The 27,375-nt window shown below is 37.9% G+C and overlaps 1 long non-coding RNA gene across 1 annotated transcript; it reads right to left on the reverse strand.

Moving 5' to 3' along the window:
* Positions 1-10,506: 10,506 nt before the first annotated feature.
* Positions 10,507-15,094, reverse strand: LOC129146568 (uncharacterized). Its single transcript, XR_008553434.1, has 3 exons — positions 15,023-15,094; positions 12,980-13,123; positions 10,507-10,527 (listed from the first exon to the last, which is right to left on the reverse strand). It is a non-coding gene; the product is annotated as an uncharacterized LOC129146568 (long non-coding RNA).
* Between the last annotated feature and the right edge of the window lie 12,281 nt (positions 15,095-27,375).

Raw genomic sequence — 27,375 nt, forward strand, 5'->3', positions numbered from 1 at the left:
TCTGTCTCTCTCTCCATCTTGCTAGGAATATATCAACTTAATCTTGTCACGTTTGACTTCGTTCATTTTGATTGTGTATTAGAGAGATTAATAGTCATATTTTTATATTTTCCACTCTTGTAATTCATAAATTTTTGATAACTTTATTGAGGTATAGTTGACAAGTAAAAATTGTATATATCTGAGGTGTGTAATGCGATGATCTGATACATGGAAATGTGTAATGACTACTAAATATCACAGGTGGGGACATTTTGTGGGTGGCTTAAACAAATGAAATATATTTTCTCATTCTGGAGGCTGATTGCAGGGATGTTTGTTTTCTCCCAAGACCGTTCTCCTTGCCTTGCAGACCACCTTCTCTTTTGTCGTCATCGTTTCATACCCATGTGTCCCTTGAATCCCTCCCTCCTCTTATAAAGACAACAGTCAGGGCCTCTACAGTGGCACATCGGGTTGAGCGCAGCACTGTGAAGCTGTCTGCAGCCTCTGCAGCGTGGGTTGGATTCCTGGCCGGCCAGGGAGATACCCACATGGAGCAGCAGACCTCTCCTGACTCGCCCACTGCTCCCCTCAGCAGTGTTTTCAGTCCATCTGCCTGTTCTGCTCCCTGCTCTGTCTCTGGTGAATCCTCTCACCTTCCCGTGTATAGAGTAAGGAAAAACATCAGGCTTTTCTGCCCTCCCACCATCAGGATAGATGATGGATCCTTGCGGTCCTGAATGCATGCCTGATGGCGGGCACCTGGAGTAGGGTGTGGGCATAGGTAGATGGGATTCACCTGGGCTAAGACTGGGCTTTTAAGGGTGGCGTCATGGGGACGTCAGCAGAAGCAGAGAAAGAAGCTGAAAGAGAAGCCAAGAGCAGAGAAGCAGAGAGAAGGCCGGAGAACCCAGAAAGAGTAAAGACTTGCTGGGGACTGGGAGGCCTGCCCGCCTCCCAGCCCCCCAGCACCCCTGCCTGCTGTGTACCTGGTAATCCCAATAAAAGACCTGCAAAAAACCACTGAGGACTCTGACTCCTCCTTTACCCAGTCTGCTGGATCAGAAAACCTGCTCAGTGTCCATTCCTGCCCTTACACCGTGTCTCTGGCCTGTACCCCAGTTCTTGTATAAATGAAATAAATCTTTAAAAAAAAAAGACACCACCCATATTGGGTGACGTCCCCATCCTTAGGATCTCATTTAACTTTAATTACCTCTGAAAATGAGCCTATCTTCAAACACACATTGGGGGTTACAGCTTCAACATTATTTTTGAGGGAACCCAATGCAGTACACTAACACTGTCAGTAACCCTTGATGAATATAGTTCTATTTTCAAGCACTATTTTCTAGTGCTTACATTACTGGTGAATTGGAAAAATACTCCATATCCTGATCTGGGATTAAATTGTGGCATATAGGGTCTCCCCGGTGGCGCAGTGGTTGAGCGCTGGGTTGTGAAGCTGCCCACAGCCTCTGCAGTGCGGGTTCGATCCCCGGCCACTGGCTAGGGTCCCACATGGCGCGCAGACCTCTTCTGCCGCCTGCTGCTCCCCTCAGCAGTGTATTTCATCGGTCTGTCTGTTCTGCTCCCTGCTCTGGCTCTGGTGAATTCTCTCACCCTTGCACTCTTCTGACTGTACCCAGTGCTTGTATAAATAAATAAATAAATCTTTAAAAAAAATAGTTGTTAAAAAAAAGTTCTGGCATAATATATATATATATATATATATATATATATATATATTCATGCACCTCATTCTGTTTTAGTCAATGATGGACCACATATAAGATGATGGTACCAAAATTCCTATTGCCTACTGATATGGGAGCCATTGTAATATTTTAACCTTTTATACTGACAGTAGCCTCATATATCATGTTTGATTTTATCTCATGCTTGATTTCAACTGTGTTGTTTTTTCCCTGTGGTCCCTAAATATACATGATCCACTATCATGTCAGTAAGAGGCAAAGTTGAATGATACCTGGAAATGAAATTAACAGTGATTAAGGATTATGAAAGTGGAGAGAAAAACAGACATAGAATCATATCCCTGTCGGTATCATCATGATCAGGAGCAAAGAAAAATCTGGCTGTGATGCTGAGGAGAGTGTCTGGACCCAATGAAGAAGCTGAACTGACTGCTAGCTCTGGTTGCTTTAAAAGGCTCAGGACTTGATTTACTACATAATGTGAACATGAATGGTGAGTCTACCAGTGATGATGTCAAGGAGGCTGAACATTTTTTGGAAACTCTAGATAAACTCATGATGGAAGAAAATGACTTGCGAGAATAAATCCTCAATATGAATAAAAGCTTCCCATTCTGGAAATGAATCCCTTAAAGTGTTTTGATCCATAAGGAGGCCAAGGCAATGTCAGGTTTCAAGGCTTTTAAAGATGCGATAACAATCTTGCTTGAGGGGAATAGTGAAGGCTACACGTTCAACTACTTTGTGATCTGGCACAGTGAGAGCTGAAGGCCCCCAAGTGTGTCAGTAAGCTCACACTGTAATGCACTGCAGTGCAATCAAGAGTCATGTGTGACCCAGCTCCTCTTCCAAAATTTCTTCCCCTGTGGTGGCCTCACAGGTTTGCCTGTTTTCAACACTGTAGTGACAGAGAGACACATGTATAATACTGGAGTTCAGTAGGAGACCCACTCAGCAATCTATACATTTACTCTTATAAATCTGTTTTTGTTTGTCAAAAGAGCTTAAAAAGAAAAGAAATCCATATAATGGAATGTAAATGTTTTTAAAATTTATAGGAACAAGCCATACTTATTTATGAGTCTTATTCATGAGTTCTGTGCACATTTGCATATACTGTACTTCTGATACATAGAAAAAGCAATCAATTTTACACTCACTCCATTTATAGCCTTAGCCACTTTTCCCAATTTCAAAAATGTGTTAGTTGAACAGCTTTAACATTGATATGTTGTATTGAATTTTTAATTTTCTTTAACCCCAAGTATTGCTGTGATCTTCTGTTAGGGTTTCAGAGATCAGAGAGCTTGTTATGATGTATGACAAGATATGGTGAAAGCAAATGACTCAGATGTTAAAAAATAAAATCAGCACAAGTCTGTTTAGTTCTAGGAAATTATGTATATTTTTTCCACTGGCATAAATCTACCTCTTTTTCATTCCTGATTTGACACATACAGAGAGCATATTATTCATTGAGCCTCAGTATCTGTCATCTCCAATTACATGAAATTGATGGTGTGTTTGCAGTCAACTCTCCAAGCATTTTCTTGTTCTTTATAGTCTTATAATTCTAGCTCATACTATAAACAGATTCTCCCCAAAATAAATGGTTGGGTATTTAAATAGAGGCTGGTTATTCTCAAACATAAGGGTCACAGTCAAGCTATAAACATTTTAAATATAATAAATAGATATCTAACTCTCTCCTTACCCTAAATGTTTTTTGAACTATTGTCACTTTTAACAATGTTTTGTATTTGCAGAGTATATGGCATTAGCACTATTTATATTGTAGTTAAAAGACTCAGAATTTCTAGTAAAGAGATCTGATTTGATGGGTGTGGCTAAATCATAACCACCTACTATGTCTCTGAAATGTCAGCTTAGAAATATGTGATACTATATTTTCAAATGCTAAGATCTGACAAATTGGTTTATTATTATCTTCTATGCCTTTTGCTATGCGTGAGATTTTTTCATTAAGCAATTCTATTTAGATCGATATGTCATATAGTCATGAATTTTTTCTAAATTGGATCTTAGCATTCACTACATACAAAGATGAAATAGATATCCTTTACATAATCTTAATCTCTTCATGCTTTTAATTAAGCTCAACTTGCCATTGTAATGCATATCAAGACACTAGAACTACTGAAATAATATTTATGTAAATATATATGTTACATTTTAGATAGCTAAAAGAGATTAGAATAAAGCCAGCATGCCCTGTAAGGTATAGTTAGGCAGTAGTAAGGTCAGAAATCTCAAAGCTCATACTACAATATCACCTGGCTTCTTAGATGTCTCTTCTCTTGCAGACATGCTGCAAATAACTCACTATACAGGGTTTTACAGACATAAATCTGACTCTGATTTCTAATCAGACATATTTAAAATTAAATGAACAAATACACATTATTTACTAAATTAACTAAGAACTAGGAACTGTACTAGGGATAAATAGGAATTTAGGCAAATTCTTAAATTGTTAGAGTCTAACAACAAAAATGTTGCGATCAATTATGGTTAATGGGGTGGGATGCATGGAAAACTGGAGATGAAAGAAATACAGAAATAATAACAAAAGTCAAGACTAATTGTAACTGCAACACAAGTAGCACTGAATGCCACAGGTGTTCAGGAGAGATATAATCTCCATGTTTGGGAATGTCAGAGCAGACATTCTGGATGATACCTTTCCTTTGGAAATTATTGAAATGTGATCTATAGTCCAGTATATAGAAAATATCCGTTCATATTCTGTGTGTTTCTCAAAAGAATATGCATTTTGAAACTTGAATTAATATGACTCAAATATCTTCACATTTAACTTTTAGTTCATGTTTGTCAAATATCCTAGCACATTAGGTGCCCATCTGTGAGTCATGTCTAAGTGTAGAGTTGTTATTCTTTAGATAAATTCTTTATATTCCATTTCACTTATTTTCTCTTCAGCATTGTCTAATCTATTCTCAAATACATTCATTGGGTTTTAATTTTAAATATTATAGTTGCAATTCATAGATGTTCTGTTTTTTTATCTGGAAATGTATTTTTTCTGTTTTCATATTTTCAAGCTTTTTCCTACTTAAAATATCAGAGGTCGGGGCCTCCCTGGTGGTGCAGGGGTTAAAGTCTCACTGCTATCAAGTTATCACCAGCCACTGCCCATAAGTTTGACTCCTGGCCAGGGAGTTGACACACATGGCACAGTAGACCTCTCCTGTCTTGCCCACTGCTCCCCTCAGTATTGGATTTCAGTAGATCCGCCTCTTCTGTTGCCTACTCTGTCACCTCCCGCACCTCTGGCCTACACCCCAGTTCTTGTGTACATAACTAAAAAAATCAGATGTCATTAATTTGCAATGTAATTATTTTAATTCCCAATTACTCTGTGTTGGCTATCTCCATTATTTCTTCTGTTTCTAATGATGAGGTTATGTTTCCTTTCTGGTTTAGTACTCTTGGACTGCAAGCTGCTCCTTTTCCTTAACACATTATCTGTGAGAATTCTTCTTTAAAGACTGGAATGAAGGGAATTACTCTTGAGAGAGATACACTTGACTCTTCCAGTGATCAGGTAGATCAGGCTTGTGAGACAGTGTGAGACACCCTTAAACTAATTAGTAGATTACTCAACTTCTAAGGATATCTCCAAAGACCGCCATGACTCTGAGCTTGTATTACAATATTAGGGCAATTTTTAAACCTGTTTCAACACCAAAGTAAAATGTTTCAACACCAAAGTAAAAGGAGTATGTAAGACATAGAACTCTTAATTATATTTATTTTTTCTCTTCCAGATTATTTTCTAATTTTATGTACTTTTAATAATATATCTAAGGTATTACAAATGTGTCCATACCTCTGTGTAGGTGTCTTTGTCTAGAGTCTTTAAAAAAAAGTTTTACTTTAGTAAATGTTGTTCCTCAAAATTGACAAACAATTTCTGTAGCAATAGGAAGCTATTGGAAAGTAAAAGACCAAAAACAATAAAGAGCCAGTTCTGTATTTTAGAAAGACAATTGTTAATAATGTGGAAAATGGCAGGAGTGTAGTAAGAAGAAACAAATTAGGAAGGTCTGACAAGAGTTAATGCAAGATTCAGTGCACACCTGAATTAAGTAAAAGTGAAGAAGAGGGAATTCAGGAAAGAAGTGTGCTTGGAGCAACCTGGTTTCTCTAGAGGAATTTAATCAATGAAAATACTTGATCAGTTTGTCCTTTGTTCCTGCTTTGTCCTATATCATGAAGGAATTCTGTGAAGAGCATCAATAATTTAGAGAGACATTTGATCATACTCAGATATTCCCAACTGTAAGAAAAAATCCTATCTAGTTAATGACACCACTTATATGGCTTAGATCTGCAAGCCCCCATATATTGACACGTTTCTGAGAAAAATCAATGTTCATTACATGTAAGAATCCAATAGAGAAGTGCAGGTGGTGAACTGATGTGTTGTAATAGTGGTACTTGTTGATATAAGCTATGAACAAGATTTCCAAAGAGATATTGCTATGGCAGCATTAGTGAATTATAAACTAAAAGTGTAAGGCATATATATATGTGTGTAAATTCTCATACACACATATATTAATATTATATTCATATATATAAATATTGTACACACACACAAAGGGTAAGCTTTTCATCTATGGTAAATTTTAGCCAGGTGAGGCCCAGAGTCATCTTCTTATCCTCGAGACGGGGCAATTTGGAAGAACTAGGCTCTTATTATATAGGTATGTATTTAATGTTTCATTAAAACAGTTTGGAACAGAGGCTGAGTTCTGAAATATATTCCTCATCCTCAAGAGATTTGTAGGCTATAAAAAATAACTTTCATTCTAGCTTCCCAGCCAGACATTAATAATAATTTCATAGGATATTTATTCTCAGGTGATTATGTTTGTCTTATAAAATCAGCTACATCCTGCCATTTATTCACTAAGAATTATTCACTGTTTCATCTGCCCAGTTGGTAGAGAGTCATCTCCTACATTCTCTTCAGGGAAGGAAGGACTCTTGCCTTCCCTGGGGGCTGACCTCCGGTAGCTTCTAGCTGTCATTTCCTTCAGGTTCTTTTCAGTTCAGGCAGCCCTGCTTGAGGGCAGACCCAGGGATGGCAGTTTACATCCAGGGATGGCATCTGACAGAGCCAAAGGCAGCCCTTTCCAGCCACTGCAGGGTCTTCTATATACCGATTACTCTATGTTGCCCAAGGCTTTGATGGGCTGGCCTCAGAGTTTTATTATAAATTTATTTATTTTTATTTATTTTTTACATCATTGTTCATTTTTATTTTGTTTTAAGGATGTATTTATTTATGCATACAAGAACTGTGGTGTACACTAGAGATGTGGGGGGTGAGAGGATTCACCAGAGACAGAGTGGGGAGCAGAACAGGCAGATCTACTGAAAAACACTGCTGAGGGGAGCAGCGGGTGAGACAGGAGAGGTCTGCTGCGCTATGTGGGTCAGCTCCCTGGCCGGTGGGGGATCGAACTCTTGCTGCATTAGCTGGTGATAGCTTCATAGCACTATCTTTAACGCCTGCACCACCAGGGAGGCCCTATTGTTCATTTTTAAACAATATTTGCTCACCACCCCCTTCAGGTGTAGTCCCCATAGAATTTCCTTCATCAATGCACCCATGCACCATCACCACAGTGCCCTGTTCTTGCTCCTCCCTCCCTCTGATTTCCTCTCCCGCCTCCTCCCCTGCAGGATGTCTCTGGTTTATAATTGTTTTTGTTTTGTTGCTTTGTATTATTACTTTTTTACACAAATGCTTTATTTGGTTCTCCTGTATTCCTCCTATAAGTGAAACCATCCCTTATTTTTCTTTTTCCTTCTGGCTTATGTCACTGAGCATAATTCCTTCTAGCTCTATCCATGTTGCTGTGAATGGCATGAGTTTATCTTTTTTGATTGCTGAATAGTATTCCATTGTGTATATGGACCACATCTTCTTGATCCAGTCATCTATTTTGGCCATTTGGGTTGTTTCCAGGTTTTACCTATTATAAATAGGGCTGCAATAAACATAGGAGTACAGGTGTTCTTTTGAATCAATGTTTTTGTGCCCTTTGGGTAGACCCCTAGTAGTGGAATTGCCGGATCATACGGTAGCTCCATTTTTAGTAGATTGAGGAACCTCCACACAGCTTTCCATAGTGGTTGGGCCAGTTTGCACTCGCACCAGCAATGTAGGAGAGTTCTTTTTCACCACATCCTCACCAACATTTGTTGTTGCTAGTTGTTTTGATATGTGTCATTCTCACTGGTGTAAGGTGGTATCTCAGTGTGGTTTTGGTTTGCATTTCCCTGATGATGAGAGATGTTGAACATTTTTTCATATGCCTGTTGGTCATTTATATTTCCTCTTTGGAGAAATCTCTTTTATGTTCTTCTGCCCATTTCTTTTTTTAATTTCTTTTTTTTTAATTTTATACATTTTTTACACCAGTTTTCATTTTTACACAATGTGTGCATCTTCATCTTGGTTATAGTCCCCATACAATTCCTACCCCCCTTGTTTAAATCCTACTCCCTCCTCCCCCTGACCCTCATAGTATGTCTCTGGTTTACAATTGCTTGTTGATTTTGATTTTTACTTTATTATAATTAGCGTGTTTCTTGACTGGATTACTTACTATGTTTTTGTTGAGTCCTGTGAGTTCTTTGTATATCTTTGTGATCAGTCCCTCATCAGTAGTATGGAGTACAAATTTTTTTTCCCAATCAGTGGGATGTGTCTTTGTTTTGGTTAATGTCTCTTTTGCTGTACAGAAGCTTTTCAGTTTGATGTAATCCCAGGTGTTTATCTTTTCCTTGACTTTCTCTGCTTTGGATGATGAGTCTTTAAAGATATTACAGAGATGTATGTCTTGTAGTGTTTTACCTATATTTTCTTCTATATATTTTATGGTTTCAGGTTTTATGTCCAGTTCTTTTATCCATTTTGAGTTGATTTTTGTGCACAGTGAGAGGTAGTGGTTTAGTTTCATTCTTTTGCATATGGAGTGGCCACAGAGTTTGATCTCACTCTTTGCCCCATCATCCTGCCATCTATTCTTCTCCTTAGGTAAATATCCTTTCCACCCAACCCTGCTCAGCTTTGTTTTTTAGGATTGCAATCTGCAACACTATCAAAAACCAGAAATACAAAATGGTTATGAAAGGGGGAAAAAAGATGATTTCTCCTTAGCTTTGGGTCTTCTGTATATAATGTAATGGGGATGTAGATTCCCTTTTTAATGTCTCTATCTTCCTCTCAGATGTTTATTTCTTTAAAGCTACACAATTTAGTATCACTTCCATTGCCCCTGCAGCTCCAGGGGCAAATTCAAAAGTGATATTTCAGACCCTGTTGCTATTGTTATAACTCCTTCTTCCAATGAATCGGAATAATGAGAGGTGGGTACATCCTCTGTGACAGTCAGGCTGGCTGTGCTGGTACATGGGGTATTATCTTCTTTGACATTCTTGTAAGGAAAAGATCAAAGGTAGCTCAGATCTTCATCTAAAACCATAGATTATGAGTCAGCCAGGGTTGGCCCAACTCAAATATCTGGTACATGTTAGTCATCTGGTGAGTCAGTGTTCTCATTGGGGGCAGAGTTAATCAGTTGGGGTTCCTTGTTCATTGCGTCCAACATTCTGGCTCTCTTTCATGGAGGGATATGTATGATTAAATATGCATTCTTTTGGCCTCTTTAGTTTTGCTTGTACATCATGATGCTTCTCTTCCCACTGCTGCAAGATAAAGATATTTCTTGCAGTGACAATCAAGAGATATGGCTCTGTCTATCTAAACCTGAGAACACAGCATCAAGGGAGTGTCTGACTCTGATGTTTAAGAGGTCAGATAGCTATTTAACTGGGGCAAGAGAGAAATAGGGAGATGAAGTGGTTCACCATAGATTACAAACCAAGTCAGTGGCAAAGCTTGGACTAGATTCCAAATGTAGTGGTGAACAGTTCAATTTTCTTTTCTTTTAAAAACTGCTTAAAACATATCAATAATAATAATACATATGTTTAAACACACAAGGTAACGAAAAAGACTATCTTGGCTACTCTTTTTTGTGATTGAATCTAATGTGACATTTTTCCCTGGACGCTTGCTTCATGGAACTAGAGTAAGAACAGAATATGTTAAAAATGTCATATTATGCCTGCTTAGCTTTTTATGGTAACTGTGCTTAAAGATGTTTTACCATTCGGGGACCTCCCTGGTGGTGCAAGGGGTTAAGTCTCAGCACTGTGAAGCTATAGGCAGCCATCACAGCATAAGATCTGTCCCCAGCCAGGGATATGACCCATATGGCACAGTAGGCCTCTCCTGTTCCTCCTGCTGCTCCCCTCAGCAGTGTATTCCAGTCAGTCTGCCTGTTCTGTACCCCATGTTGTCTCTGGTGAATCCTGTCACCACTGCCCCCTACACCTCTGGCCTGCACCCCAGCTCTTGTATGCAGAAATAAATCTTTTTTTCAAAAACAGAGCTCAATTAAGCGACTGAAGAATCATCGACTCTATAGAGGACAGAGGATAATGGTCCTTCAGAAGCCATTTGTGGGCAGATTCTGCCATTCTCATTGTGTAATAGCTTGTTTATCTCCGTAATACCAGTTACTACAATTAGAATTATTCACATTCAGTAACATCTCTTAAATATCTTTTTCGTAATGTTGAAGGAGCATGCTAAATATCAAGGAAACAGCAAGGAATCAGAAGCTGGTCCATTAGTGCTCACAGTCGAATTCCACCACTTATTCTCAGCCTTGGACATATTACTCCTCTGTGTCAGGTCCTTCTATATAAAATAATAAGAAAAACACATTATCCATAGAGATATTGTGAGATTTAAATGAGTTGATGTTTATAAAGTCCCTAGGACAGTGCTAGGCAAATACTATTTTGTAACTATAAAATGAATGAAAATAAAATATTCCTTTTCTATCAGTAATAGGAAAAGGAAACATATCTGCCTTTAAATTGCTATTGCATGCATGGAATAAAACCAAGTAAAATATTATTGTGTCCTGTGTCATCCACCCTGGTGTAGAACCATAATTCCTAAGCCATATGCTCTATAAATTTGGAAAGTGAAGGAGATGGAATAGAAGAACCCAGAAAATTGCTGAAAATGATGCAAAGATACTAAAGGACTCTGATGGTAAAGCGAGGATATCTCTTTGCTCCATTACAAAAACAAAACAAAAAAACCCCAAAAAACAAAAAACAAAAAAAAAAAGCCTAGGATATCTCTCTGTGCCTGGAGAGCTCAAGTGGTTACATTTCGGGAAGGATGGAATTGACTTAGGTAAGCACATCGTATCTATTCTTCCTTCATCAAACTCCAATTTCATTGTAACATCTTATAACTGGGTTATTAAAAGTCCTATCAAACTGATGATAATAACTATGATACACACATCTATAAAAAGTTGTCTCAGAAAAGCATAAGAAAACTGCTCTGATTTCTAACCAAGATCCGGGACAGAGAATCAGAAGGGTTTTAAGAAAGATCAATGAGCCACTTCTGTCATCTACCTAAGCTGGGTCCTCCACAAAATATCCCCAAGCAAATAATTCATCTTGAGTTGATCCTACCTCAAACTTGAATGTGTTCTCTGTTAAAAATGTTGTTTTGCTTACTTGTAGGGATGGTAGGGAAAATCACTCCCTGAAATCTAAAGCCTAAAAAAGTCAGAGATTGGGCCTCCCCAGTGGTGCAGTGGTTGAGCACTGGGTTGCAAAGCTGCCAGAAGCTCCTGCAGCGCCGTTCCATTCCTGGCTGCTCCCTGGCCACCAGAGGAGGGTCCCACATGGCGCGGAGACCTCTCCTGCCGCCCGCTGCTCCCCTCAGCAGTGTACCTCAGTCCTTCTGCCTGCTCTGCTCCCCACTCTGGCTCTGGTGAATTCTCTCACCCTCCCGTGCTTCTGACTGTACCCAGTGCTTATATAAATAAATAAATAAATCTTAAAAAAAAAAATAAAATAAATAAAAATAAAAAGTCAGAGACAGCACCAGGGGAAGACCCAAACCCTTGTCTGTCTTATTTACAACTGGGTCTGCATTTTTTCTTGTTTGTGACTCAGTTGGCTTTATCTGTTTAGCCTTCAACTTAAAACTGTAAATTTACATATAACTGACTGTGATATCCAAACACATGCTGTGTTATTGCTGAAGAAATCAGCTCTTCACTATAACAGGCCTGCAAGAAGGCAAATTCCAAATTTAGTTCCAGCAATTAACCAAGGATTTCTATGGTCACACAAATTTCCATGCTCACTTACTCACAAATACTCTGATAGGTCTTTGAAATAAAAACTTATTTCTGTAGAAAAGGGAAGAGTCATCTAGTAAAGGACCTGAGACTGTGTCTAGTCCAGAGGATGGAGTTTTTAGTCTTAGTGGTTTCACTAATTGTTCCTGCAAATTAACAGGAATTATTGTGAGACGTGACTGAATTTCACTTCCTTCAATCATCAAGAAGGGAAGATTGAACTCGATCATCCTGAAGGACATTTTCTAGGTTTTGCCTTTAATGACAATAAAGCAAGCTGATGAATTATGTGGTTAAAACATACATAGAAGTTCAACTCCATTTGCGAATGACCTAGAACTGTTAGGGGGAACGGATGTCCTGAGCAAACTCCATACCGGTTTTGTGGGCTCCACCCCCCACTCCAGACCAAAGCCATCAAGACACCAGGAACTACAAATCCCATCATCACTGAAGGGAGGGTTGCTGGGATCTTAGGGTGGAGATAAGCAGCCAGGTCTGGTATAAAAACAGACATGTGGGCTTGGGGGTCTCCTGGCTTTTTGCCAGCTCTCAGGGTGGCATTGGGATTCCAGGTCAGCAGAACTGGTAGGACACGTTCACGAATACATCTCCCTCTCTTTGTCCCTGAGTTATTCATTTCTTCATTCCCCCTTCTTTTGTAAATAAACCCTTTATTAACCTTTTTGTGTGTGCCTGCAGTATTATTTTGTGTGTGCCTGCAGTAACCTTTTGTGTGTGCTCGAGTATTATTGCAAGTCCCTTTTAAGCATGTAGGTGAGGATCCACAGTCAGGCAACCCATTTCATATCAGGGTTGTCCTGTAACAGAACTTTTAGTAAAAACACAGACAGAAGTAAACAGACTGAGGGAGGGAAAGGCAAATGGGAATGAGATATTCTCATTTGGAAACCATCAGGGACAGGACTTGATGGAGATTCTTCTATCCTGGAAGGATTTTGCCAGAACATTTACCTCTTCTCACCACAGACATGGGAGAAAGGCGCTGGTTCCTCTACTTAATACATCACAGGCATCGTCACTGGAGAAGACAGACTCACTGCACAGTCTGTCACGTCTCAAAGCAGAAGCAGCTGCCTAGAGGTCAGACACTGTATTCTGAAACAAATGCAAAGTCCAAGCACAAAAAAAATAGAAACAAAACAGAATCCCCAATTTCATCAAAAGGCAGCGAGCCCCTCTCCCCCATGAAGAAGAGTGCATGCTGAAGTCTTCTGGAAACCCTTCTGAACAAACAGAAGTACGTGTGAGCATTCTAGGGCAGAGCTGTGCAGCCACAGAGGAATGCGGTGGCGATGTAAATTACAGAGAGATGAGTAGCTTCTCATCCCCTGCCCTCGCCCACAGATGTCTGTGGGATGGATGCGGAGTCACTGCCAGCCACCGAGGCTGCAGCTCTGACACCCTGTAATCGTTTGCTAGATTCATAACCTACCTCTTTATCCACCAAGCCTCCTCTCAGGGCTGCTTCCCTGTTCAGATTTCACTTGCAAAAAAAGCTAAGTCACATCGCAATCCATTTTGCCTTGACAATTTCACAATATCCTTTGAGATCACAATAACCCCAAGGATACTTTGCAACTGGGGCTGGGAATCTCTTGCCTAAGTCAAAACTTTATAAAAGAAAGTGGGTGAAAGTGGGGGGAACTGACCTTACCTAAAACAACTGAGTTGACGTTAGTGGTCAGTCATTAAATTTCAAAGTGACCAGTGATCGTGTAAGAATTTACCCAAGTCATCATTCTTAATGTTCCTAGTTTCTGCTGGTATTTTTCTAAGCAGCAGACTTGCTTGCCTGAAAAACACATGATGCTATTCTGTGTGTTTTCCCTGGGACATGTCTTCTCTATGCCATCCTGACTCATCGTGTTAATTTAAAATAACAGAAATAAGCAAATACATGACTCAATACATGTGATGAATAAGGAGAAAAGGATATTTGGCTAGTCAACTCAGCCTTACATTTTAATTAAAAAGTGTGTCTCACCCACCATCAATAAGTTTTCAAGTGACTTGTCATGACCAGTTCTAATTGCAAGCATGTCATTCACTCTTTCATAATAAATTGGCAGATTATGCTAATATAAGAAAGGGAAGCTATCAATTTTATGTGTGCCAGACAAGCTATGCCACTGATTTCATAATTTATGATAGGCGCTTGGAAGAAGATGGCTAAGGACAGGGTTTCACAAACAGAATAAAATGTTACAGGAGAATAATCAATTCGATGTAGTTGACAAATAGGTGGAGAAAGATATTGAAAAATATTACGCTTTCCTAATGGTGGTGCAACACTCATAGATTCAGTGTCACTTTTTATCTGTATTAATTCTGCAACAGAAGGGTCTCTGATAATAGCAGACACATGCCAATTATTAAGATTAGGAAAGCGATCTTTTTAAGTGTTTAACTAAGAGTCATAAAGATTCAATTGATTGGGAGTCAAATTATCTTGATTCAAGAGATAAAGAAAACAACATAAAATAAGGTAATATTAATTGTACCAATAAAGTTTTCAATTGTACCAATACAGGGTAGAATATGGAGAGGCCAGACTAAGAACCCTAGAAAGACAAGCTTAAAAGCCACCTCTGGAAAACAGGCTATAGAACAGAAGCGACCAAAGCAGGAAGGAGGAGGAGATGCAAATAGAGAAGAAAGCACAATGGAATGTGGAGTGGGGGGACTTGGTGGTGGGTACCCATGGTACAATAGGTGATGGGGTTAACATAAGTAAAACAAATAAATTATTATTTTAAAAAGATTAAAATAAAATAAATAAAAATCACAATGTAACTTCATATATTTTGTTCCTATGTGGTCCCCTTAGGTGGAAATATCATCTAGGTTATTTCCTATTCTTATACACAATGAGAGTTTGCAATGAATTAAGAATGTGGGGGCTCATAGGAAAACCTGGGGTAATTTAGGGTTGCATAGGCAACAAGATCATAGCTTACTAAGCACACAGTTAAGTGCATATTGTCTTACACTTACATCCAAATAAAGTTGCTTGTCTTCAGTTGAAAGATGATATTTTTGTCCTGAAGCCCAATTTGAAAACTTCATTCATAAAACTGGAAAAATAAAGCATATTTATGATACATTATTTATGAGCAGGAATGAAAATCATCAATTTGTCTGTAAGTATTTCTCATCAATATGAAAACAAAACCTTATAGCAAACCAGGAAAAGTGAATTAAATATTTAAACCTTATACTTGCATTTAACAATTTTTTTTTCTTTTAATCACTTTATTTTTTTTTAAATATTAAATTTTATTTTTATATTCCCCCATACAATTGCAAACGCCCCATTCTGACCCCAATCCTTCCCCTCCCGCCCCCCACCCCCCAAAAAGTGTCTCTGGTTCATAGTTTTTTGTTGATTTTGATTTTCACTTTCTTATATTCATTTTCCTGGTCCCTTATTTAAGTTTTCTAGATTCCTGCTATGAGTGAGACCATCCAGTATTTTTCTTTTTCTTTTTGGCTTATTTCGCTGAGCATGATCCCTTCCAGTGCCATCCATGTTGCTGCAAATTGCATGTGTTTATCTTTTTTGAATGCTGAGTAATATTCCATGGTATATATGTACCACATCTTCTTGATCCAGTCATCTATTTTTGGGCATTTGGGTTGTTTCCAAAGCTTATCTATTGTAAACAGTGCTGCTATAAACATAGGAGTGCAGGTGCTCTTTGGAATTGATGTTTCTGTGTCCTTTGGGTAAATACCTAGGAGTGGAATTGCTGGATCATATGGAAGCTCTATGTTTAGTAGGTCCAGAAATCTCCACGCAGCTCTCCATAGTGGTTGGACCAGTTTGCACTCCCACCAACAGTGCACAAGAGTTCCTTTTTCTCCACATCCTCGCCAACATTTGTTGTTGCTAGTTTTTTTAATATGTGCCATTCTCACTGGTGTGAGATGGTATCTCATGGTAGTTTTGATTTGCATTTCCCTGATTACAAGTGATGTTGAACATTTTTTCATATGTCTGTTGGCCATTTGCATTTCCTCTTCAGAGAAGTTTCTTTTTAGCTCTTCTGCCCATTTTTTGACTGGATTATTTTCTTTGTTGTTGCTGAGTCTCATCAGCTCTTTGCAGATTTTTGTGATCAGTCCTTTATCATTAGTGTTGGGTGCAAAAAATAAGATAAAAATTGTTAATATATTTTGGATTAAGAAACAAAACGAAAGAGCACCAAAATATATTAACAATTTTTATCTTATTGGAGTAAAAGCATGCACACACATGTGGACACACACATGCATACATACATGCACAAACAAACATGTTCACAAGACCCAAAATATAACAAATCATCAATTATATCTGTAAATTTCTGGTGGTATTATCTGATGTTTATCATTTGATAAAAACTTGTTTTGTGACCTTAACTGTTTTTTGTACAAAATTGTGATACAGCTTATACCATTCCAACATAGACAAAAGGTAAATTTATTTACTATATATGGCCTTACTTGGATAATTTCAAGAACATTAAAGGTGATTTGCTTCCATTGTTAGATCTCATTTAATAATGAACTGCTAAGATTTTACATGCTATGAAATAACCCCTTAATGAAGTTTTTTAAAAAATAAATATAATCCCTAGGAAATTTTGAAATAGCAAGTAGTTGTTATTTTTCAAGTAAAAATTATATTTCAGGGCCTCCCCTGGTGGCGCAGAGGTTGAGCGCTGGGCTGCAAAGCTGCCGCAGCCTCTGTAGCACCAGTTCGATCCCCAGCCACCGGCGAGGGTCCCACATGGCGCGCAGACCCCTCCTGCCGCCCGCTGCTCCCCTCAGCAGTGTACTTCGGTCCTTCTGCCTGTTCTGCTCCCTGCTCTGGCTCTGGTGAATCCTCTCACCCTCCCACACTTCTGACTGTACCCAGTGCTTGTATGAATCAATAAATAAATCTTTAAAATATATATATATATATATTTCAATATACTCTAAAATAAGAATATTTGGAAGGCTTTCCAACTTTCTTGAGAAAACTTTTCTTGAATATTTGTGAAACTTGGAAGTCAAAAATTTTAGATCTTCACATGTTGCAGGGTATTATTTCTTTCTCACTGCAGTTTTAACCTCTCTATAACCCCTTAAACAATTAATTTCAGATTTGAAATATTTGCTTCACATATACAAACCAATGAAATTCAGTTGATAGATAAAGACTAGTGGAATTGCTCCATTAATTCTTAAGCTGATTTTCTCTTCCTAGTTAGGAATTGAGCGCAAGTTAACAATATGTTATTTGTAACAGTTAGCAAGTAGATTCATATCCTCAATAACCACCTCTTATTGCTTTCACCTGTTTCCTTGTGGGCATATGTGTGATTCTGGATCAAAGGAATTTTTAAGTGTTTTATAAAAACATTTTTCCTATTCATAGTCCATCAAAATGTATTCTGCCAGCATCCTATGTTGTGTCTTGTGTTTTGAAGATTCTAACCATCCCTTCCAGATGCATCTAGACTCTGATTACTTTTTTAATCTGAGCAAGTAATATTACTAACTGGTTAGAGACAGGATCCTTTCAAAAATATGTGGCATTAACATAATTCTACAGTGCAAAAGTACAAAGAATACTAAAAGAACAAGGGCGGAAGGGGAACAGCCACATTTGCTGGAGGGCTTACATTCTGTTGAACTTTGATGGAAGGAATCCAACATGGAATTAAATCCAAATGTTTCCTGCTTTCTTCCGTCTTAATAGCTTCATATTTCCTTCATTTCATGTCTTCCACAGTGTTCACATTTAAAATTGTCATCTTCGAAAGCATTGAACATATTTATGGCATGCCTGTTTCCTGATACTTATTCCTGTCTATCATGTCATGGTCGTTACTAGACAACAAGAGATATTTTGGATTTATGTATAATAGAGAAATTTAAATTAGGGAGGAAATGAGACCGTCTTATGCCAACATCAAAATAAATCTTGTTTCTTCCTCTAAGAGATATGGCAATATTTGTAGTCATTTTCCCTACCTTCATAATAGTTACCTATTAAATTGCAGAAACAAACCAAGAAAAAATTCATATTATAATGAAATGCTAATTAAGACAAGAAAACACAGGATAAATATTATGAAGAAAATATTAGAACTAGGATGATAATTCATGTATAAAGCCTAGTTCTGTGGCTAGGAGTCATATCAAACATTTCACTTATATCTTTAGGTCTTCCATAGTATGATGAGACAGGCACACTTAGGCTACCCAGGTTACTGATGTTAAGTAACTGGCTTAGGTCATACAGCTAATAAGTCTAGAACCAGAATTTAAAAGCAATTGGAGGGCTTCCCTGGTGGCACAAAAGGTTAAGCCACTGCAGCACGAATTTGAGCCATGGCCAGGGAGCTACCCACATGGCACAGCAGACCTCTCCTGTCTCCCGCTGCTCCCCTCAGCAGTGTATTTCAGTCAATCTGCCTGTTCTGCTCCCCACTCTGTCTCTGGTGAATCCTCTCAACCCACTGCTCCCACACCTCTGGCCTGTACCCCAGCTCTTGTAAGCATAAATAAATAAATCTCTTAAAAAAGCAATTGTATTTCAAAAATCACATTTTTCTTTTTTCTTTTGAGTCATCTCTGCAAAAGTTATTCCTCAGTATTGTTGCAAATGAATAAGATGAAGGCGAAGGAAAAGAAATAGATGGAGGAAGAGGAAAAAAGGAAGTGGGCATGATACAGCATTTGCCACCAACTGTTTACAGTGTCTTCTCATTATTGGAATCAACAAGAAAGACATTGTCTGGTTGCATCATTATTATTTTGAAAACCTAGCTTCCTAGCATGTTTCTGTACAAAGAGAAGAAAAGAGAGAAAGGGAACAAGGGAAGAGGAGAGAGGTGGGAGAGGAGATGAAGAAAGCAAGAGAAAAAAGAATAGCAAGGGCGTCCCCAGTGGTGCAGCAGGTTGAATGCAGTACAGCACTGTGAAGCTGTCTGCAGCCTCTGCAGTGCGGGTTCAATTCCCGCCTGGCCAGGGACCCATACGGCGTGGCAGACCTCTCCTGTCTCGCTCACTGCTCCCCTCAGCAGTGCTTTTGGTCTGTCTGCCTGTTCTTCTCCCCACTCTGTCTCTGATGAATCCTCTCACCCTCCCATGCCTCTGGCCTGTACCCTGGTTCTTGTATAAATAAATAAATCATTAAAAAATATTATATAAAAAAGAGCAGAACAGAAAGAAAGAAGTGAATTGATCACCTAAATCAACACATCTCCCTAAGTCGTACATTAGCACAGGAAGTTTAAGCCTCAGCACATTTCTGTCACTGTGCTGTAGAGACACTTAATTGACTCTTCTCTCTCAAATTCAAATGTCAGTGTGATGGCTAACTCATGTGAACAGGCTTTGTTTCCCAGGGATGAGCCAGCCAAGCAATCAAACTAAAGTAAAAAAGCGTCATGATGCTCGTTTGTGGTACTTTAAATAGTGCCAACTGTTACAACAGATGAATTACACAGTTGTGAGAACACAGAAGCGACTGAGCGGGTACTTTATTCTTATTTTATTTCTGTTCAAGGACTACACTGCCTTCATCTGAGTCCCCTCCTCTGGGCACATTTTGTCAACTCAACAACTTCTTCTCGACCTTTCAAGGAACCAGAAGGGATTGAGTTACCTCTGAAGTAGCCATTACTTCCATACCTACCTTTTTAATAATGGAGTTCTCTTGGTTTGGATAATGCCTGGTGTAGGAAACAAGGGATCATCCTGTCAAAGTTAAGTCCTAATCCCAGACAGGTAAAACGGCTAGAAACCAAGTTCCACAAAATGAATCTATGTTTTCGGACTAAAATATCTGTTATAGGTCAGCCATTGTTCAGGGGAATATGTTGAGACCTCAGAACATATATTCTATGACATTTTTATAATAGTGTGTATATTCACATATTTTTATGAAACTACATCAAATAAATATGTGGGAACAATAGAGACTTTCTTTTACAGGGAAATGATACATTTCTCTGACATCAGAAGATTATTCATCAAAAAGAACTTAGTCATTTGCTAAATTATTATAAAGGGAAACTATAGAAATGTCCATTGAAGTCTGCTTTTCCCTGAAAAGTGAAGGTGTGTTAGTCCAGTAGTCTATCAACAGGGTTGGGCAAAGATTTTCATCCTTAGGAAGCCAAAACTTTATCGATTTAACATTTTCTCAGCTACTAAACGTCATATGGCCACTATTTTCAAGCTACTGCTTTTGTCATTTTCAGGGATATATAAGCTTGTATTTGAATCTTAATCTGTATTTAAGGATACAATTATATGGATGACAGAGTTTGCGAGAACTACATGTTTTGAAGATAATTAAGTGAATAAAACAATGTGTCTTCATCCCTCATTGGACAATGTCCAACTGTATGTATTCAGTTTGCTCTGCTAGAAAAATTTACTCAATGTTACATACTATTTGGAGACTAAGCAGTGGCCCTTTGCTGTTGCTACATCCCATTTTGTAGATTGTAGCAGAGTTTCCCCTCAGTTCTGAAGTTACTTAACTTCAAAGGTCTAGTGCAAGCCTCACCACTTCCTAAACATCCAGGAAACCCCTCTGAGTCTGAGTAACCTTTTCAGTGTGGAAACTGCAGGGGGTGAATGGCACTCAGTTTAAATCTAAAGACAACTGCTATGTTCCATGGGTCTCATGAAGAGAGAGGGGTGGCTGATGTTGGATAGAGCCCCTGTATTGAATCCATCAGCCCTCACATTCTTCTTTCTCTTCTTAAGAAGGATGTTCCAGATGGTATATATTAATGCTTATTTGCAATATTTTTGGCACAGGGTAGTGGCAAGATAAGAAAATGTGAAGTAAACAGATAATAAAGGAAGTTACCAATGAAACAAAACTGGAAACATTTAGTTTTCTAAGTCAGATACTTCAGAGAATTAGATACAAAATAGACTAATGAATCTATCTACAGAGTAATGCCCCCTAGAAAACAAAATGAAATATAAGACTCAGTCTTCTGCATTTTTTAAAGTGCAACTTTTTGAAAGTTATTATTTTATCAGTGTTAACCAGCTTAATCTGGTAAACTTGGCGATAACATATTAGTCTTGCTCACTTTCTGATTCTGTCCCACCATCTGGCATTTTATTTCTGAACTATATATGATGCAATTTAGCTCCAGGCATGTTCATATGGTGTATTGAACCACCTAGCTATGACTGAAGAGCTTCATAGCTCTCAAACCTGAGCAAAGATATCTTGATTTTTGGTTTTGGGTTTTTCAGGAAGCTTACCTTGGCCTTCCTTCCAAGGTCACCTTTGTTTGCCTTGCTGGAAACCACTATGGTTGGAACCAAATTCAGTCATCAGAAACTCTGTATCTGAATTATTTGATTTACCAAACTTAAACATCATCATATATGTTACAGAGTTCTGCAAAATTCAAGCATTTGCTTATATTGTCTTTATATTTTCCCTCCTCTTCTCTTTTTTGGATCCTTATTTAAGCTTTTCATCCTGCTTGATATGTCACAGTCCAGTTTATCGGGAGCCAATCTCTATGGGCATATTGCATTTCTACACACACAAGGAGCAGAAGCAATGACTGGTTTTGTTGTAGACTCTCTTTCTTAGGATGTTTGTACAGCACAAAGTCAAGGGAGCTAGGGATCAAAGCAAACGCAGGCTCTTCAGAAACACATTCCACCACCAGTGCTACACATCTGAGCAAGTCTGAGCTTAAGCAAATGACAGAGGAAAACACTGATACTTTTGCTACTGCTGTTGTTGTAATAAACTGCCCTTTGTCTCTGAGCCAGTGATGGGGAGCTAGGGAGGAAAGAGAGGGCACCATACCTTGTACAGGAATCAGCACACACACCCAGAGCACAGGCTGCAAGGACACAGTAGGTGACTAATGACCTGTTTTCCTTAAAGTAGAACTCGTGCTTTAAGTTTAGATTCCTGCCCCAACAATGCATGAAGGAGTACCAGAAATTGATGCCATCAGTGTACCAAGATCAAGATAATAGGGAGGATCTGGAGGCTGGACATGACCCATTCCAAGAATATAAACTGTGAGGGCTGTTCCGATGGGCTGTTTGCTTATGACTGTCTTTGTCTAACTCATAAAAAGGCCAGTAGGAGATAGCATGGCCAAATGGTTTCTTCAGGGTGCTGTGCCCATCGTTTTTTCAGATCAATGGCTAATGATCAGAAAAATAAAAGCACATATTTCTGTATCTGTTCACTGACTTTTGGTAGTAACAGGCAGCAGAACCAAGGCGTATCCTCTAACACCAGGGCCCTCGTGTTTTCTGCCAGCTTCCATCAAGCTATTGAAGGTCAACTTGTTAGCTCACAAGTAGGATAAAATCTGAAACCCTTCACAGTTCTTGACACAGTTTACATTATTTTTCCATTTAAGAAACATTCTTTAATTCATTTTGGTATATTAAATATTAGTTAGAATTTTTTAAATCTCTGAAAATGAAGTTCTTTTCGAGTTCTATTAAAGACCAGGTCTTTGGGGCTCTCTCAAAAAATCTGATTCACAGGTCTGAATTAAAGCCTGGGAATTGGTTTGTTTTAGAGAGTTTCAGGAAATTATCATTTTGGGAAGATTAAGTATCTGCAACATGCATTACCACTCCAGGTTGATAGTAACCAGTCAATGGCAGCTCTTGTGGGGTCTTCAAAAACTCTTCAATAAACACAAATCCTTTTCTTGCCACTTCATATCTGAAAAAATTGAAAAATATTTAGGTGGGATAAAACTATCTTTCATTACTGATAAAGGTCATATTAGAGGAAGTCATTTTGCTCTGTTTTCCAGATAGACTGACCAATTCTATCTCTCTATGAAATCAGTTGACCATTTGGCTTCAGGTCTGGTCCAACTGAAGTAAGACAAATAATAAGCAAATTTGCACCTGGAAGGGTCACACCTGGGTGATGCGTAGAGAAGTGTGGAAATCTTATCATGAATTTTGACGTAGAAAATGGGGAATGATAGAAAAAAAGTAACAAAGAGAAATAGAATAATCGGATCACTAGTCAACATTTATTTGTCTTTCATACTGCTAAGTGTTTAGGCTTTAAAATTCCTTCTTTAAACATTCTCATGGCTCTGAGAGAATAAGGAAATTGCTAAAGTTCACATGGTTAGTCAATATTCTAGCTAAAATTTAAACCTTGATCTTTAAATTGTACATTGTACAATCATACTAAGGCATGGTAACTGGTGGTTAGGCTGGAGGAGGAAAAAAATAGGTAGAAAGTTGCTGGTATCATGGAGATGACCAAAACAGAGCAAACAGAGAGGTTCCATCAATAGCATAAAAATAAAACAATTCTAATTCTACAGGGAATTTGATTTTCCTCCTTTTTCTTTTTAATTTATTGAGACATATCCTGGCCCTATGGTATACACTGGAGGAAAAATACAATAAAACCTACATATTATATTGAGAAATTTTATAATTTAATGAGGGACATGAGCCAATAGATAACCATAATAAACTTGGCCATTGTCTTCTCAGAATTTCACATTACATATGCAATGGGGCCTTCTAAGATTATTATTATTCAGACATGGGATATATGTAAAGATCAGAAGTTTTTTTTCAGAATCAGTTGTTGGGATGAGTGAGTCCTTCAATGCACAGGAAGCTTTTCTAACACAGCATTGCTATTTTGAAATACAACTTAACACAAGTCTAATGTTTTGATACATTATAATTATATAAAATCAGAAAAGGAAACAAAATGAAGTTACATTAATATCAACCACCACAAACATCTCCTAACCTAGTGATATCGTTGTTAGTATTTGGTCTATATTTAATAAAACTATTTTGCTTCAGAGATTTGTTTTGCAATTATTTTTGTTATTGAGATATATTTGTTGACGTAGTGTACTTTTATATCACGGTGTATGTCTTAGGGGTATAGGATTACACCTCTATAAATGTATGTTATTTCACCACATCCACCACTAAAGTCCCAGTAAACCTCCATTGGAGCCCCCTCTTCCCTTTGCTCCCACCCACTATATCCCTCTTTTTCTTAGCCTTAGTCATAGTGTAATGTGCTCTTCTCCCTCCTGTTTTACCCTTCACCTCGCCTTCATTTACCCCTCCACTCCTGCATGACTCAATTCTATTGTCAGCTTTCAAGATATGTGTCTTTGTGTGACCTTTTGTTTGGTTTCTCTGTACCCCCTATACAAGTAAAACCATCCAGTATTTATCTTTCTCCTTCTGACTTATGTTGCTTAGCATAATCCATGTTTTTCCATTTATTATGCTGCCATAATGCCATGAGTTTATATATTTTTGATTGGTGAGTAGTATTCAATTTTGTATATACACCATGTCTTCTTGAACCACGTACTGTTTGGGTGCATTTAGGCATATCTTGTTTCCATATCTTGGCTATTGTAAAGAGTGCTGCAATAAACACAGGAGTGCAAGTTTCCTTTCAAATTAGAGTCTTTGTGTTCTTTGTGCAGCTACTTAGCAGTGCAATTGTGGGTTGTACGGTAGATAAATTTTTTGTGTCTCCTTCCCACAGCTTTTCAAAGGGGCTGAACAAGTCTACATTCTCACCAGCAGTATACGAAAGTTTCTTTTTCTCTACACCCTCGCCAGCACTTGTTATTTTTAGGTTCTTTAACGTGGGCCCTCCTCCTAGGTGTAAGGTGGTGTCTCACTGTGGTTTTGATGTGCATTTCCCTCATGATAAGTGACGATGAACATTTTTTTATATGTCTTTTGGCCATCTGCATGTCTTCTTTGGAGAAGTGGTGATTTAGCTCTTCTGCCAATTTTCTGATTGAGTTGCTTTGTCTTGTTGAGTTGTACAGCTTTTTGTAGATCTTCAATATCGGTTTCTTGTCAGGGCCATGGGATTGGTTCACACCAATGATTTTTAAACTGTTCAGCAGTAACTCACAACATTATCCTCTCCTAGCAAAATGGTGCATACTTTGTAGACTTTCCTGAATGATCTTTCCCTCGTTTTTCCATGACTGACTTCTCTTTTTAAGTCTCAGTTCCAATGTTCCTTTCTCAGAAAAGTGATCTTGTTTAAAAAGGCAATTGTTAACCAAATAAATCACCCTATCATGTCATTCTGTCTATTTTCTTTGGAGGATTTATCATAATCTAAATGTGTTTATTTGTTCCATTATTCATGTCTTGTCTACATCCCTGAAATATCAACTAACAAGAGTTAGAACCCTATTTATCTTCTTTATAACTAGATGCTCAGCACTTAGAACCTCATCCCTGATATTTACTTAATATGTACTTTATTAAATAAACCAGTGTTAGTTTCAATGTCTATACCAATGTCTTACAATTTATTCAGCTGCAAATAATTGAAACACAAAAGCCAGGTGACTTTAATAATTCCACAAGTATAATATTTCCCCAAAAAATACATAAATAGGAAAGCATCAATGTCCATTTGGCAACACAGTGACATCTTTAAGAATGTTTGTTGTTTCCTCCATCCTTAAGTGTTCTCATGCGCAGGAGGTTGACTCTGCCACCAGCCTCAAGACAGTGAAGACCCTGAGTTGCCATATCCAAACATGAAAACATTCCTATACATACATTGTGATAGGACTTTCTGGACAATGTTTAGTAAATTCCCCTCAAAGGCCATTCATGATTGTCTTGCACATTCATAAACAAGCCACAAGGGAACAAGAAATTGGCTCACACCAGTAGTTTCCAAAATGTTTGTTCCTACAAAGAAAGTACGTTAAGACCCATTACATAGATCTATAAAACTGTTTTTAAAATAAATTTATAAAATGTTTCTTATCCTTGCTTTATATGAAACACTATTAGAGGTTATTTGAAAAAGGATATAGTGACCCACTTGTTTGGTATTATTATTGATGAGTGGTTGCAGTTTATAGTTGAAGTACCACTGCCCCAGAACAACCAGGATTTATTATGAAATCTAGGCTGTGAATAAGATGAAGGAACAGAGGATGCTCAAGCTAAAATATGATCAAAAGAAAAAAAATGGCCTTGACATATGCAAATAGTGTCTCTACACATTAACTCTGTTAGTTTTAATATGTAGAGTTCATCAGCATGTTCATATTGCATTATGAATATTGTAAGTTGCAATTAATGTTAACTGCAAGAAAGACTCTCTAATCCATATAGCTATCAAAGGTAATATGTCAAGAATTGAATTAGTTCCTAAAGTCACATCAAAAGGAAAACTGGAAAATTTTGTTGTGCTAATTTGCTTAGAAAAGATGACTTGTGAACGATGGAAAATGTAACATAAATATGAGTTCAACCTAAAATACCAAGCTAGTGAGGTGTTTTCCATTTCTTGGAAGGTTATCATAAACCACCCCAACTTTCCTGGACTTCTCTGAATTCCCTCCAGTTGGTTGGCTTGCTGATTATGAAGTGCCCTTCATAGCTGTCTGCCATCCAAAGTATTCTTGCTAAATGCTACAGAGAACGGCCACATCCCTGGTGTCCCTGAAATGTGCAAACTTGACTGCTATTGGATATTTCTTTGAAGGAGCAAGTTGCATCCTGCTATGTGTGCTCTCATTTTTCTCTTGAGTTTTACTTATTGAATACATATTCTATTATTTTCTAATACTATTTTTGAACCCTATGATTTTTAAGTTAACAGTAGACATTTTAATTGAATTACAGTGTTGGCTCCTCTTTCTATGATGGCATTAAATCAAATTGTGCCAAAAAATTGGATTGGATTTTACAGATAACTCAAGGTAACTGCTTCAAATTCCAACCTTTTAATTAATTTTAATTATTTCTATAAAGCATATCCTACACTGTTGTATAAAACCACCTGTCCTGATAGAATGTGTCCTGACAGAAGACTATTATAATGGAAAGTATTCACTAATCCATACTTTAACACAGAACAGACATTAGATGTGTAGTATTTAAAAAAAAAAAAAACTAAAATAAGAAAATGAATGTAACATTCATTATTTAAAAAGTATGTTTGGGGGGAAAGAAGTGGAGGGAGGGGTATAAAAGCTATAGAAGGACCATCCAAAGATGAACACTGTTATCGAGGAGAGGGAGGAGAGGATTTCTAAATTTCTAACACTCAGATCATTCTCAGCCTCAAGAAAGCCATGTTTGCATATGTATCAATATAGAGACATGTGTGTTGTATATAACGTGTGCAAAGTTCATGCACGGTTCTGTTCATATTCTTGCACTCTATGCTATTAAATGGGTAAGCTGAGGCATGGCATACATGACTGATAATATTCTAAGAGTCAGCGACAGATTTACAATTCAAATATCCTGTATCCACACCTACTTTCTGTAACCTTAAAGGATCCCCTTAA

This window comes from Talpa occidentalis, unplaced genomic scaffold (genome assembly GCF_014898055.3).
Source record: "Talpa occidentalis isolate TD23 unplaced genomic scaffold, MPIMG_talOcc4v2.1 talOcc4.3, whole genome shotgun sequence".
Classification (NCBI taxonomy): Eukaryota; Metazoa; Chordata; class Mammalia; order Eulipotyphla; family Talpidae; genus Talpa; species Talpa occidentalis.